Source organism: Oryza sativa, chromosome 2 (assembly GCF_034140825.1).
Source record: "Oryza sativa Japonica Group chromosome 2, ASM3414082v1".
In the NCBI taxonomy this organism is placed as follows: Eukaryota; Viridiplantae; Streptophyta; class Magnoliopsida; order Poales; family Poaceae; genus Oryza; species Oryza sativa.
In genome coordinates, this window is record NC_089036.1 from 16,805,784 (window position 1) to 16,818,085 (window position 12,302).

Genomic DNA, 12,302 nt, shown 5'->3' on the forward strand with positions numbered 1-12,302 from the left:
TTATACCATATAGGTGGTTTTCCATTCCCTATACTATGCTATATAGATAGATTATTGATATCTTTTTTTTAAAAAAAATTCAGTACTGAAAAATCATGATGTAATTTCTCTTGAATACAGGGCTCTCAGTAATTTGATTTTCTCAGGATGATAGCTCATTGGCCTTTACAATTAGTAATATCTTAAGAAGAGATTCCAGACTAATAAGAGCTACTTAGCATACATGCAGTTTCGTATGATTAGTTTCGTTAACACAAATTTTAATCAGGTTAGTTTTGATAGCAAATTTTAGTCAATAGAGATTAGTTAATTTCTTAGTGCATTTCAGTTGGTAAAGATGAGCTATGATGAGCGTTGTCAACTAGCTCTGAGCATGTGAAGTTTTTATGCCGGGTTTTCGTTAAGTTCACTAGTAGTACTATTAGCAAACATATTTGTGAATTATTATATTTGTCAACAAATTTCAGAGAAAACTTGTAATCAGAAGAAAATACATTTTTTTTCTGGTACTATGAGTACACATAGTTTTGTTAGCAATGAAGAGTATCTGTTATTTTTGTCATCTACTAGTCTAACTACAAGAGATCTTATGATAGATGACGCTTCACTTACGTCACAAATATTGAATTTTTCGTCACGTTTTGTAATCTGTGACGCTTGTGTGACGAAAATTCATTCGTCACCTATCATGCATCTCTAATGGGGTTCTATGACGAAACCTTATTTTTTCGTCATTAATCTTGTGACGATACTTCTGTCGTCATAACTTTGTGACGGTCAAATTCGTCATTATCTAGCCTAAAAAACGTCATAAAATATCTAAGGGCCCATTAAAATCCATATATTGAGCACCCTGTTTACAGGCTTAGCCCAATAGCAAGCCCAACTAGATTTTATCCTAGCCCCATATATGATGTAGCATATTTTCAGTCCAATTCTATTATATCCATTTTGCTTTAAAATCAAATAACAAATGGGCCATGTCCATTACAAAAGCCCATATAGACCCAAACATTGGACACACCATTTTCAGCCCATCATATTATATTCATTTATATTAGTATCAAATAACAAGTGTGCTAAGCCCATATAGGCCCAACAATCAAACACAATAACAACCCATATAGCACAACCCGACAAACATCCAATACAACACAAATCTTACAACCAAACTAGGTTCAGTCGGGTGAGCAAAACATAACAGTACCACCATATCCTAGATAGCAAAACAAAGTTCTACATCACTGACCATATCTACAAAGTCCAATCATATCTTGCCCTTCTTGTGCAGGATTATCAATGAACTTCCATCTCAGCCTAGCAATAGGAAGATAAGAAATCACAAAACACATTTTATTCGCATTAATATATAATTGCAAAAGATAAAAGAAAAATGTAACTCACAATAACATTCTTTACAGGCTCATTAAAACTCGTATTGCTGTTGCAATGGCACATCTTGAAAAGATCAAATGCAGTGGGTGGAGCATCCTTATACTTAGTTTGCTTCTGAAATTAAATGCAAATTGTTTGTAAATACATGTCATCACTCTCTGACAGTTTTTTCATTTGCATATTTAAAGGAAATGCGCGTGAAAGGTAAACAACAAACATGACTTAGCTAGCTCTGCAGTATATAGAAGCATACCTTTTCTTTTTTAGCATCAGCAGATACAGTTTCTTTCATCTACAGGAAGTGACAACAAATATATTAGCTACATCAGTGAAAGCTGAATAAAATGTTGGCAAACAGGAAAATGCTGGTGTCCTACCTGGCTAGCTGTTTCTGTGGCCATGGAAGAAGTGTGAGGCAGAATGAGCTTATCAGCCTATGTGGGTTGCTCACCTGAAGGTTGTCCATCAGTTTGGCAGCCACAAATAAAATGAAGAATGAACCATTATACATTGGAATGTTGTATATAATGAGAACGATATATGAAAATAGGCACAGCACTGAGGCATGGTATTATTTCCATGTTTCTTCTGCCGCATGAGAACTGAAGGGCAGAAATTATATGTATGTTGTTCAGTTGTTAATAGCATTTGTATACAAAAGGAAGAACAACCAAGAAGGTATAGTAAGCAGAAACAGCTTTTTTTGTATACAAATGAAAGAAGGTATAGTAACCAAGAAGGTGTATGATTTGCATTTGTATACAAGACTGTTTGGTGAGACTATATAGTTTTTGGATAGTTCATTAGGGGCAAAAATGGCACTTATGCAGCTGCAGCAAATAGCATGTAACAGCAGGGGATGTAAATGTATCTTAAAGCTAACAAGAAGCACTATACATTGGTTATGCTGGATGGCATAGGAACATAACGTAGATATTTGTTTTGAGCTAGCTAGATCTGGAATTGTGTAAAAAACAAAATGGAAGATTAAACTTATGGAGTTGAGCTACAGTGACTAATGTCAGGAGGTTGGTAAGAACCAGGTTGTCCTTTTCGTCGATGGGAAGGGATGGTCCAGAGTACATCAAGGTTCAATGTTTGGCTGGCTCATATTAAAATTAAATAGTAAAATAGTTCGACAATATTGATATTTATATACCTGAAGTTTACAAATGAGAAATACAATATTAATCTCTTAGTTTTAGCAGAATACAGAACATGTTTAGGAATTACTGTATGCACTGGCATGAATAGAAGATAGAAATGGGTGCACAACAGGTTTGAAAAGGCATTAGCAAATTAACTTAAACCAGAATACTAATAGTATTACTAAGCTAGATTTCACCATATTTATTAGACAGGTATGGCCACACATCATAAATTTCATTGATACAACCAAGCTGCAGTTGTAAACGAGGGCAAAAAAATTAAAAGGAACATGAGCATCTACGCACCGAAACTCTCCAAATGCCTCTGTGATGCAGTGCTTCAATCCCTCCTTGAAAATTTGAAAAATGCAAGTAGATTAGAACAAAATAATGGAACAACTGATCATAACAAAGTCGGAGGACTATATATGTTACTATGTTACCGCCAAGCACCTCATCAAGTGCCTGGCTCCCAGTGGTGATCCGAACAGACTTCCGCGAAAAATAATAAACTAGAAACGCACGAAATTGGGGGAGAAAAACTAGAAACAGCCTCCCGCTAATTTATCTCCAGAACGCACGAAATTGGGGGAGAGAAACTAGAAACATCCGAACACGCACAGCAACCAGAAGCTGCTCGCAAGCAGACAAACCAAACCAAACCAAACCATCCATCATTGGAGAGGGAAATCGGGAGGGTATGCGACGGCGTGAGGCATGCATAGAGAGGGGATCGGCGGTGGTGGGGGAGTGGATGGTGGCGGCGGATCCACCGCTCCCGTGCCCAGCAGCGGCGGAGACGGATGCCGGCCCGGAAGCCGGCGCTATCGGCGGCAGATCCGCCGCTCCCGAGCCTGGCGACGGCGGAGACGGAGGCGGCGTGGTAAGCGGTGGGGGAGAGTAAGCCGGCACCGCGAGCGGCAATAGAGGAGGAGGACGCCGCCGCACGCTGTCATCGCCTGTACCCACCGCCGGAGAGGAGAGGAGAGTGGATGGGACATGGGAGTGTGGCGGCTGAGGGTGGAGAGAGAGAGAGAGGAGGAGGAGGGGTGGAGAGGAGGGTTTTATATGGGGCTAGGGTTAGGGACTCCGATCAGAACCATTAGATCGGAGATGGACGGTCAGAAATAGTTGGGCAATTTGGGCCGAAACAGGAATGACTTTATGGTACTTTTTAATTTTAATTTATGAGAACTTTAAATTTAATATTTAGGCTGATTTTTATGCTTCAAATGCAAAAATCATAAACAAAAAAATTATAGAACTCATCGAGATCTACAACTATTGTATTGCTACTTTTCACAAATAAGTTCATTTGGACAATTCAAATTTTGAATTTTCAAAATTTGATAACTTCGAACAAAAATTGAGGTTAATAAATGATTTTAAATAGAAAAGTCACCAAAATAAAAATTGTAGAACACATTGTTATGCAAAATTTTTATTTTGGTCATTTCTCCGTCTGGCTCTATTTGAACAATTCAAATTTTGAAATTCAAAGTTTGAGAACTTCAAATAGAATTTTTTTATTAGTTGACGACTTCAAAGTCATCGACAAAAAAGTTGTATAATCCATCTAGATCTACAATTTTTATTTTGGTCATTTGTTCGTCCGATAAAGCGATTTTAACATTGTTCACAAATTTTACATATCTCCCATATGATTTCAATTTTACATATCTCCCATATGATTTCATAATTCATAAGAGATGTGTAAATTTTATGAACAATGTTACCATCATTTTGTCGGATGAAGAAATGACCAAAATAAAATTTATAGATATTTATGAATTATATAACTTTGTTATTGATGACATTTTCATTTGAAATCATTTAATATTTGAAAATATTGTTTGAAGTTGTTATAATTTGAAATTCAAATTCAAATTTTTGAAACAAAGTCATATAGCAAAATGACCAAAACAAAAGTTATGGATCTTCATAAGTTATACAACTTTGTTGTTGACAATTTTTTCATTTGAAATAATTTACTACTCGAAAAGTTATCTGAATTGAGAGGAGGGAAGAAAAATAGACTTCTCGGCGAGGGAGGAGCAAAAGAGCTGGGCCAGCGGCCCGAAGAGGGAGGAGGGAGAGAGAGGCAACGGGCTATGTGAGGGAGAGAGTAATACTTGGGCCGAAAAAGGCCCAAGGACAGAGAGGAATTTTAATTTATTTTTTATTTATTTTAATAGGTTAAATGAATTTTGTGGTATTAAAATTAGTTATTTAGCTCCGAAAATTCACAGAAAATTTCAAAGAATAATTTGGACCACGTAAAATATTAAAAAAAATATTTCCGGCCATGATTTTTTAAGGAAAATTTTAGTTTCTTCATTAATTCACATGATTAAATTACTTTAACTTTTAATAGTTCCTCCATCCCATAATATAAGGCGTGCACACATGTCAAGATTCAACTTTTCAACATTTGACCAACACTTTGTATAATTTGAAATGAATTTTATTTGTTAAAAGTTATATCATTAGATTGATATTTAAATTTACTTTCATATGATTATAATTTTGTTGCTACAAATCTTATAGTATATGAGAAATTATAAGTTAAAGATTAGTTTTGGAGACCGTGCTATCTTTGACCGCGCCTTATATTATAGGATAGAGGGAGTATATTTTTCTAGAAATGCATTATATATATCCATGACGTTTGCTTTGTGCCCCTTATAACAAATTAATATTCGTCATGATGTCCCATTGAAATAATTTATGACGATTTCTAGTTGGTATTAACGACGAACACTTTTTTTCGTCACTAAGCCACCCCATCTCATACTAATCGTCATAAAATGGAATGTGCTAATGACGAATAGCTCCGATGTCACGAGGAATTCGTCACAGAAGGTCATATTTCTTGTAGGATCACACATAGTTCTGTTATCTAGTACTAGCTAGTTTTGTCATTTTGTCATCTAGTAACACTATCTACCCCAGTTTTGTTAACCAAATTAATTTTAGGTTTTGTTAGCAAATTTTAGTCAATAGATGTTAGTTTTGTTAGCAGAAGGTTCATCTAGCATAATTAGTTAGTTTTTGTATTTTTTTAGTCTTTGTATTTTGTATTTTGTCAGACCTTTTTTTCAGTTTGTCAGAATTTTTTTGTCATATTATTTACATATGTGCATGAAAGCAACTATGAAATCATATTATTTAGGTGGCCATAACCTAATTCCTACAACATTGAATATTTTGTAACTCTATGTGTTCAGTTTTAAAATGCCTTGAGTAACAACAATTCTCCCCTGAGCTTGGCAATAGTTAGTGTACATTTCAAGTTCAACTAGTAGTTAAGTACTTTTGCTAGATGCACCTGAGAGTTTGTGTCTACATAACAAAAGAAGCAAAAATGGACCCATCTTTTCGCTTATTCACGGAATAAGCCAAACAACATATTTGCAAACGAAAAATAATTTGTGAATAAAAACTTTGATATACATGTTCTTAGCGATATAAAAGCAAAGGCTAAAAAATAACTTCGATGAAAAAACCTGAAAATCAACACCAAATTTAAGGTTGAAAATGCAAATTTTAGCTGATAAGTATAATAAGCATAAGAAAAAGATGAGGTCCTTATTTGCTTAATTATTATTGCTTATGTCGGGGTAAAACAAGTAGAGTGCCAATCATCTAATGCAGTTATAGTCCTGCCAGGAGAGCTACTAGTTGTCAATTACTGTAAATTGACAGGATGTAGCAAGCTTTCAGTCATATAGCTACTTAGAGTAGTTACAATAGCAGACTATAAGCAAACTATAAACATATTTTAAAGAGATAAAAGAAGAAAGAGAAGAGCAGCAGGCTATAGATTTGTAGCCAACTGCAGCACGGACTCTAAGACGTAATGTGTATATGACAGGTGGGACCAGATATTAATAATGTAGTAAGCAACTATTGCCTAAATTGACTATTACATTGGCTATAGATAATTTGTAGCTAGTAGTTGGCTATACTACTAAACATGCTCTAATCATGTAATAAAACATACTATACTATGTCGAGTCAGTGTTCCTTGGGTGATGATCGATACAAATGTAATTAGCGAGCTAGAAATACAGAGCACTAAACTTTTCTTAATTTTGTTAGCTTAGTTATTACTGAGCTTGACTACTTGTTCTTTGGGGATTGGGCCGGGGGACGTTTTTGTCAGTGCCATGAGTTCAGAAGTTTTATGATTTTTGTTAGTGCTTCACTAGCTGCGCAATTAAAAGTGTATATCTGAACATCTATCATCGCATTAATTGTGTCAGGTTAGTTCTCCTGTAGGCTGTAGTGATCTTGAAAAAACATCTAGGGGTCCTAAGTTTCCAGAAAACAAACTTCCTTGGAACAACGTAACATCACATAGGATAAGCGGTTTATACATTGAGTTTACTAAAAGATCACATTCTTCTGCACTTTCCAAATAAAATCATCATTAATGACCGGAGAGTCGCACTGAGGCAACTCTAGCTAGCAACCAGATCATACCACACGAACTACCATTTGGGAGGATCTTTATAACCTAGCTAGTAAGGACAAAGAATATGTATCTGTGGAGCACAGTACGTCCCGGTAAACATCTCATTTCGGAGGGCGGCGCACCACGGCGACGGCGGGACGTACGGGCCACGGACTTCTGCGAAGCAGGCGCACCGCAGTGACGGCAGGACAGTCGGCGTTCTCCGTTGAACGGAGGCCGCAGGGGCAGCGCAGTCCGGCGACAATGAGATCACGCGCATCGAAGCTTCGATGCCTAACGAGCACGGCCGGGTTCCGATTTCCGAATGTTCTCATATATATTTTGAAATTCTGTTGCATGCATGGTTGCCTGGGATGCTATATACGACTCTCTTGATCTGTTGCACTTGTTATTGCCAGTGCTGAAGAACTTGTTGTAGTCAGTGAATCTCTTGAGTTATATGCACATGTGAACTTGCACTGTGTTATATTCTTGTTAATTATTCTAAGCAGTATGTTAAAGTTAAACATCTTTACTCCAAATATGTTACACTGAAATACTGATTAATCTCGTACTAATACATTGAAATTGGTACCATTATTTAATTAGGAGCACAACTAGGCAAAATACAATCAGACACAATCAGTAAGGTGTGCCACAGCCATAGCTAGGTCTGGTCCAACCATGATGTCCGCAAGCTAGGTCAAAGGCAAAACTGTTATCTAAAATGTTTTCTCTCTCCTTATACTAAGATATATAGCTAGCTAGGTCGAGGGCAAAAATGTTATCGAAAAAGCTCTCCCTCCTTAGCTGGACAAAAATACTAAAGAGGTGTTTAGATCCAGGAGTGTTAAATTTTAGCATGTTTCATCGGATATTATGTAGGGTGTCACATGGGGTGTTTGAGCACTAATGAAAAAACTAATTACAGAATCCGCCAGCAAACCACGAGACGAATTTATTAAGCCTAATTAATCTATCATTAGCAAATGTTTACTGTTGCACAATATTATCAAATCATGGAGCAATTAGACTTAAAAGATTCGTCTCACAAATTAGTCGCAATTTGTTATTTTTTTAGCATATATTTAATACTTCATGCAGGTGTTTAAATGTTCAATGTAACAGAGTGTAAAATTTTGGGGTGGAAACTAAGCAGGCCCTAAGATAATGCCTACATTGTTTTTGACAAATGACACAAAAATAATGCTTTCTAAAATAATCCTAGTTTAATTAATATATTGAACCCAAGCAAAAGCCAAACAATATATTTATGGGTTAATGCCGATTGGAGAAATCGCCAACAAAATAAAGAAATCAATCTATGTTTGTTTTTTTTTCTTCGTTTACCTTTATATCCATGTGTAGATAGTAGTTCTTTTTGCCGTTGCTTGTTATATCTTACTTGGAAGAATAGCTGGTTTCATTTCTGGGTTAAGTAGACTTTTCCATTAAAAAATAACCTAAGTCGATCTTCGATCTATATATGATTAGTATTAATAACCCATGTGAATGCACATGGTTATCAATAGTTGTACATACTGAAAATGGACTTGAAATATGCGGGTATACTACTGAGAAACAGCAAGAACCGGGAAGAAGAACCAGCTTGATATTAGTTGAAGGTAAAAAAAAATGTCCTTTCTCTATCTTGTTTGAAAAAAAAAAGAAGTTCCGAAAGGTGAAATGAAGTCTGCTTTAAAAATTCTATGTCTGGTGAATTTAATGCGGTATATATATATGGTCTGAAACAACGTTCACTCAAGGAAGGAAACTGACAATTCATATCAAAACAGCAGTCTTTGAATTGAACATGAGTACATGTCACTAACATGTGGCAATGAAGGAGAAATCATGCCAATTACTCCCTCCGTTTCGAAAAAAACGAATTTAGAATTAGATGTGATACATTCTAGTACAACAAATCTGGACAGAGATATGTCTAGATTCGTAGTACTAGAATGTGTTACATCCAGTACTAAATTGATTTTTTATGGAACGGAAGGAGTAGTTCAACAGGAACACATAGAACCATTTCAGGTTACGCTGCAGCACGCACGTTGCTCAATTAATGCGACTCGGCTTGGGTGACATTGGCTAGCTATGCCCCAACGTGACATTGGATAAATCTGGACCATCCGGAACAAATCCAATGGAGATGCCGCTTGGGCCCACCTGCAGATGCAAAATAATACCCAATCCATCCATTCCTGCGCGTCACGGCGTCCCAGATCCATCCATCGCGCGCGCTTCGCCAGTTCGCCTCCCGTCGCCGTGAGCCAGCTGGGAGACTCGCCGCCGCCGCCGTGACCGGAGAGCGCCGTGAGTGGGGAGGTGACCGGGCGAGCGCCGCGCGAGGCGTCCGCGCTCGCCTCGCCCGCGTTCGTCACCCTCACGGCGGTGCATGGGCGATGGCGGCGGTCGCCGGAGGTGGAGGAGAGGATGTCCAGGGTGAGCCAGTACTCGACGCTGTGCTGCAGGTTCAGGCCGCCCGGGTAGCACGGCGCACCGCTCGCCGATCATGTCCGGCCACGCCGCGCCGGCCGCCTTGCCGTCCCACCCCAGCATGCCGAAGTGGAACTCCGGCGGGAGGTCGTAGAGGTACACCCTCAGCAGCGTGCTCTCCGCGTCGCACGTCGCCGCCGCCGCCGTCGTCGTCTCTCCCGACGACGGCTGCCGGGTGGTCATCGCCGCCGGAGAGCCCGCCTCGACGGCGCCACGTGACGTCGCGTTCCCGCTGCTCGCCGGCATCTCCGCTTGGCTGCTTCTAACAATAATGCCATCGTCGTCATGCTCGCCGCCGGCGGTCGCCGCGAGGACGGCGCCGTCGATCCGCGAGCTGACGAGAGCCCAGCAGGAGAAGGCGAGGAGGGAGACCGCGAGGAACACAACGTAGCGGAGCGCCCGCCTCCGGTGCTCCGCCGGCGGTGCCGCCGCCGGCGATGGCTGCATTTTACTCTCCGCCACCATCCACGACACCAGCGCGCGCGAGCAGCGCAAGAAACCAGCCAAACTCACCACTGGAAATGAAAGTCGCCAAAAACAAAAAATTTCAAACCCCGAATTACTTACTGCCAAAGATCAAATCAAAGAAACGAGCTGCTGCTCCATTTCAACAACCCCCTGCAGATCGATCGATTGAGCCGCGGTCGTCAGTTAATTCGTCACCCAAGAACACGGATTAACTTAGGGACTAGCTATCCATTACGCGACAGATTTTTGGGTCCAAATCATACAGATTTTAGATAGTTGGATTAGGCTCATTTGATCACTTGATTAGAAGAGTCTATACATGTATCAACATATATTAATTATATATATTGCATATATTTTATTCATTAGATCTTTACATCGCAAAAAAAAAAAATCACCAACTCATCTACTAAAAGTTACAGTGTAATTACACTATAGTTACACTGTAATTACACTATAGTAGTGTAACTATAGTGTAATTACAGTGTAACTATATTATAACTATAGTGTAATTACAATACACTTACATGTCATATCAACTGAACTTACAAATGTAATTTTAATTTTAGTTATATATAATACTGTAATTTTATATTTTAAAGAAAATAACAAATACACATTTACTTACACAGCATTTTTACCAAAATTACAGTGCACTTACATATCGCATCAACTGAAATTACGAATTGTAATTTTAGCTATATAGGACTTGTAATATTTTGCACTAATCAGCGAAATGAAAAAACACATGTTTAGCTAAATCGAATAGGGAGGAGGAAGCGGAATCAGTGAGAAAACGGTTCCGGACACGGCGCACTAATCAAACAATTCGCACGGAAACATGGGCCCCACGCGGCCTCATCGCCCCCTTGCGCTCTAATCAGCACAAATCGCGGCGTAGATCATACGGTCGAAAAAACGTCAAATACGAAGGAAAAAAAATCACGCGACAAATTAATATATGCAAATTCGTAATTTAAATCTTTAAATTTTAACATCACAGCGTTGGCCCGTAATGCATGCATGTTAATTTTCCTCACCCATCATCTGTAGGCCCATGTGCGAAGGGTCAGCTGGCCCATGAAAACGAACAGATCTCAGAGCATATCAGTGATATCCCACGAGAAATCTGTCGACAGACGTTTAGCAAAATCACAGGTTATAATGCATCCCTTTGCAAAACCGGTGAACTCGAGGTCCCGTGGTAATACAGTGCCCGGTTTTAACTGACGTGGCAGCTAAGTAAGTGTGGGATCCACATGTCAAGGCGATTCGGTCTAAATAAAAAAAGAGAGTAAATTTCACAAAACTACAGTTATTTTGCACAATTTATCCCAAAACCACATATTTAAGAGCTTGTTTCACAAAACTACAGATTTAGTGTCTCTGTTTATCATAAATCTACAGGTACTTGCACAATCTATAACAAAACTACATATTTAAAAACTTATTTCACAAAACTATAGATTTAGTGTATTCATTTATCACAGAACTACACATTTAGTGTCTTCATTTATCACAAAACTACAGATTTAGTGTGTCCTTTATTACAAAACTACGGGTTTTAATAATGCTAAAACATATAGTTTTGTGATAATGAAGACACTAAACTTGTAGTTTTGTGATAAATGAAGATATTAAATCTATATTTTTGTGAAACAAATTCTTAAACCTGTAGTTTTGTGAAACAAGTTCTTAAATCTGTAGTTTTGTGATATATTGTGCAAAGTACATATAGTTTTGTGATAAATGAAAACACTAAATCCGTAGTTTTGTAAAATAAGTTCTTAAATTTGTAGTTTTGTGATAGATCGTGTAAAGTCTTTGTAGTTTTATGAAATTTACTCAAAAAAATTGGAGGACCCCACATGTCAGTGACCCATCATATCCTTCTCCCTCTCTATTTTTCTCCACTTTTTTTTATCGGCGATGTTGGTGGTCGAGGAGGAGGGTGTCGGCGGCACGCAGTTGCGTGGGGCCATATAGGAGGGGAGGGGCATGAACGGGAAAGAGCCAGTGAGGTCACGATGAGCGGTGACAAAGACAACGCTGTTGTCGAGAGCAGCTCGACTGCGACCGGACGCCTTCGTGGGAATCCTTCGTGCCATGACCCTCGTTGACTGCATCCCCACCGTGCCGCCAAGTCACACTTCTACATCGAGCTCAGCTCCTCCGAGAATCCTGCCACGACCCCCTCCTTGCCACGCGGCACTCGCAACGACCCCACGCCCACTGCTGAGGTGCTCTGCCGTGCCATCCTGGAGATACAGGCGACACTAATGGCCATTGAATAGTGCTGAAAGCTTGTGTGTCACGGCGGTGCACAGAGC

The 12,302-nt window shown here is 39.0% G+C and overlaps 1 long non-coding RNA gene and 1 pseudogene across 1 annotated transcript; both read right to left on the reverse strand.

The window, feature by feature from the left end:
• Window positions 1–1,026: 1,026 nt before the first annotated feature.
• On the reverse strand, window positions 1,027–2,998 carry LOC9267298 (uncharacterized). The gene is made up of 5 exons (XR_001543905.3): window positions 2,850–2,998; window positions 1,773–1,846; window positions 1,649–1,687; window positions 1,405–1,509; window positions 1,027–1,317 (listed from the first exon to the last, which is right to left on the reverse strand). It is a non-coding gene; the product is annotated as an uncharacterized lncRNA (long non-coding RNA).
• Window positions 2,999–8,781: 5,783 nt separating this feature from the next.
• On the reverse strand, window positions 8,782–9,969 carry LOC112937905 (uncharacterized; annotated as a pseudogene).
• Between the last annotated feature and the right edge of the window lie 2,333 nt (window positions 9,970–12,302).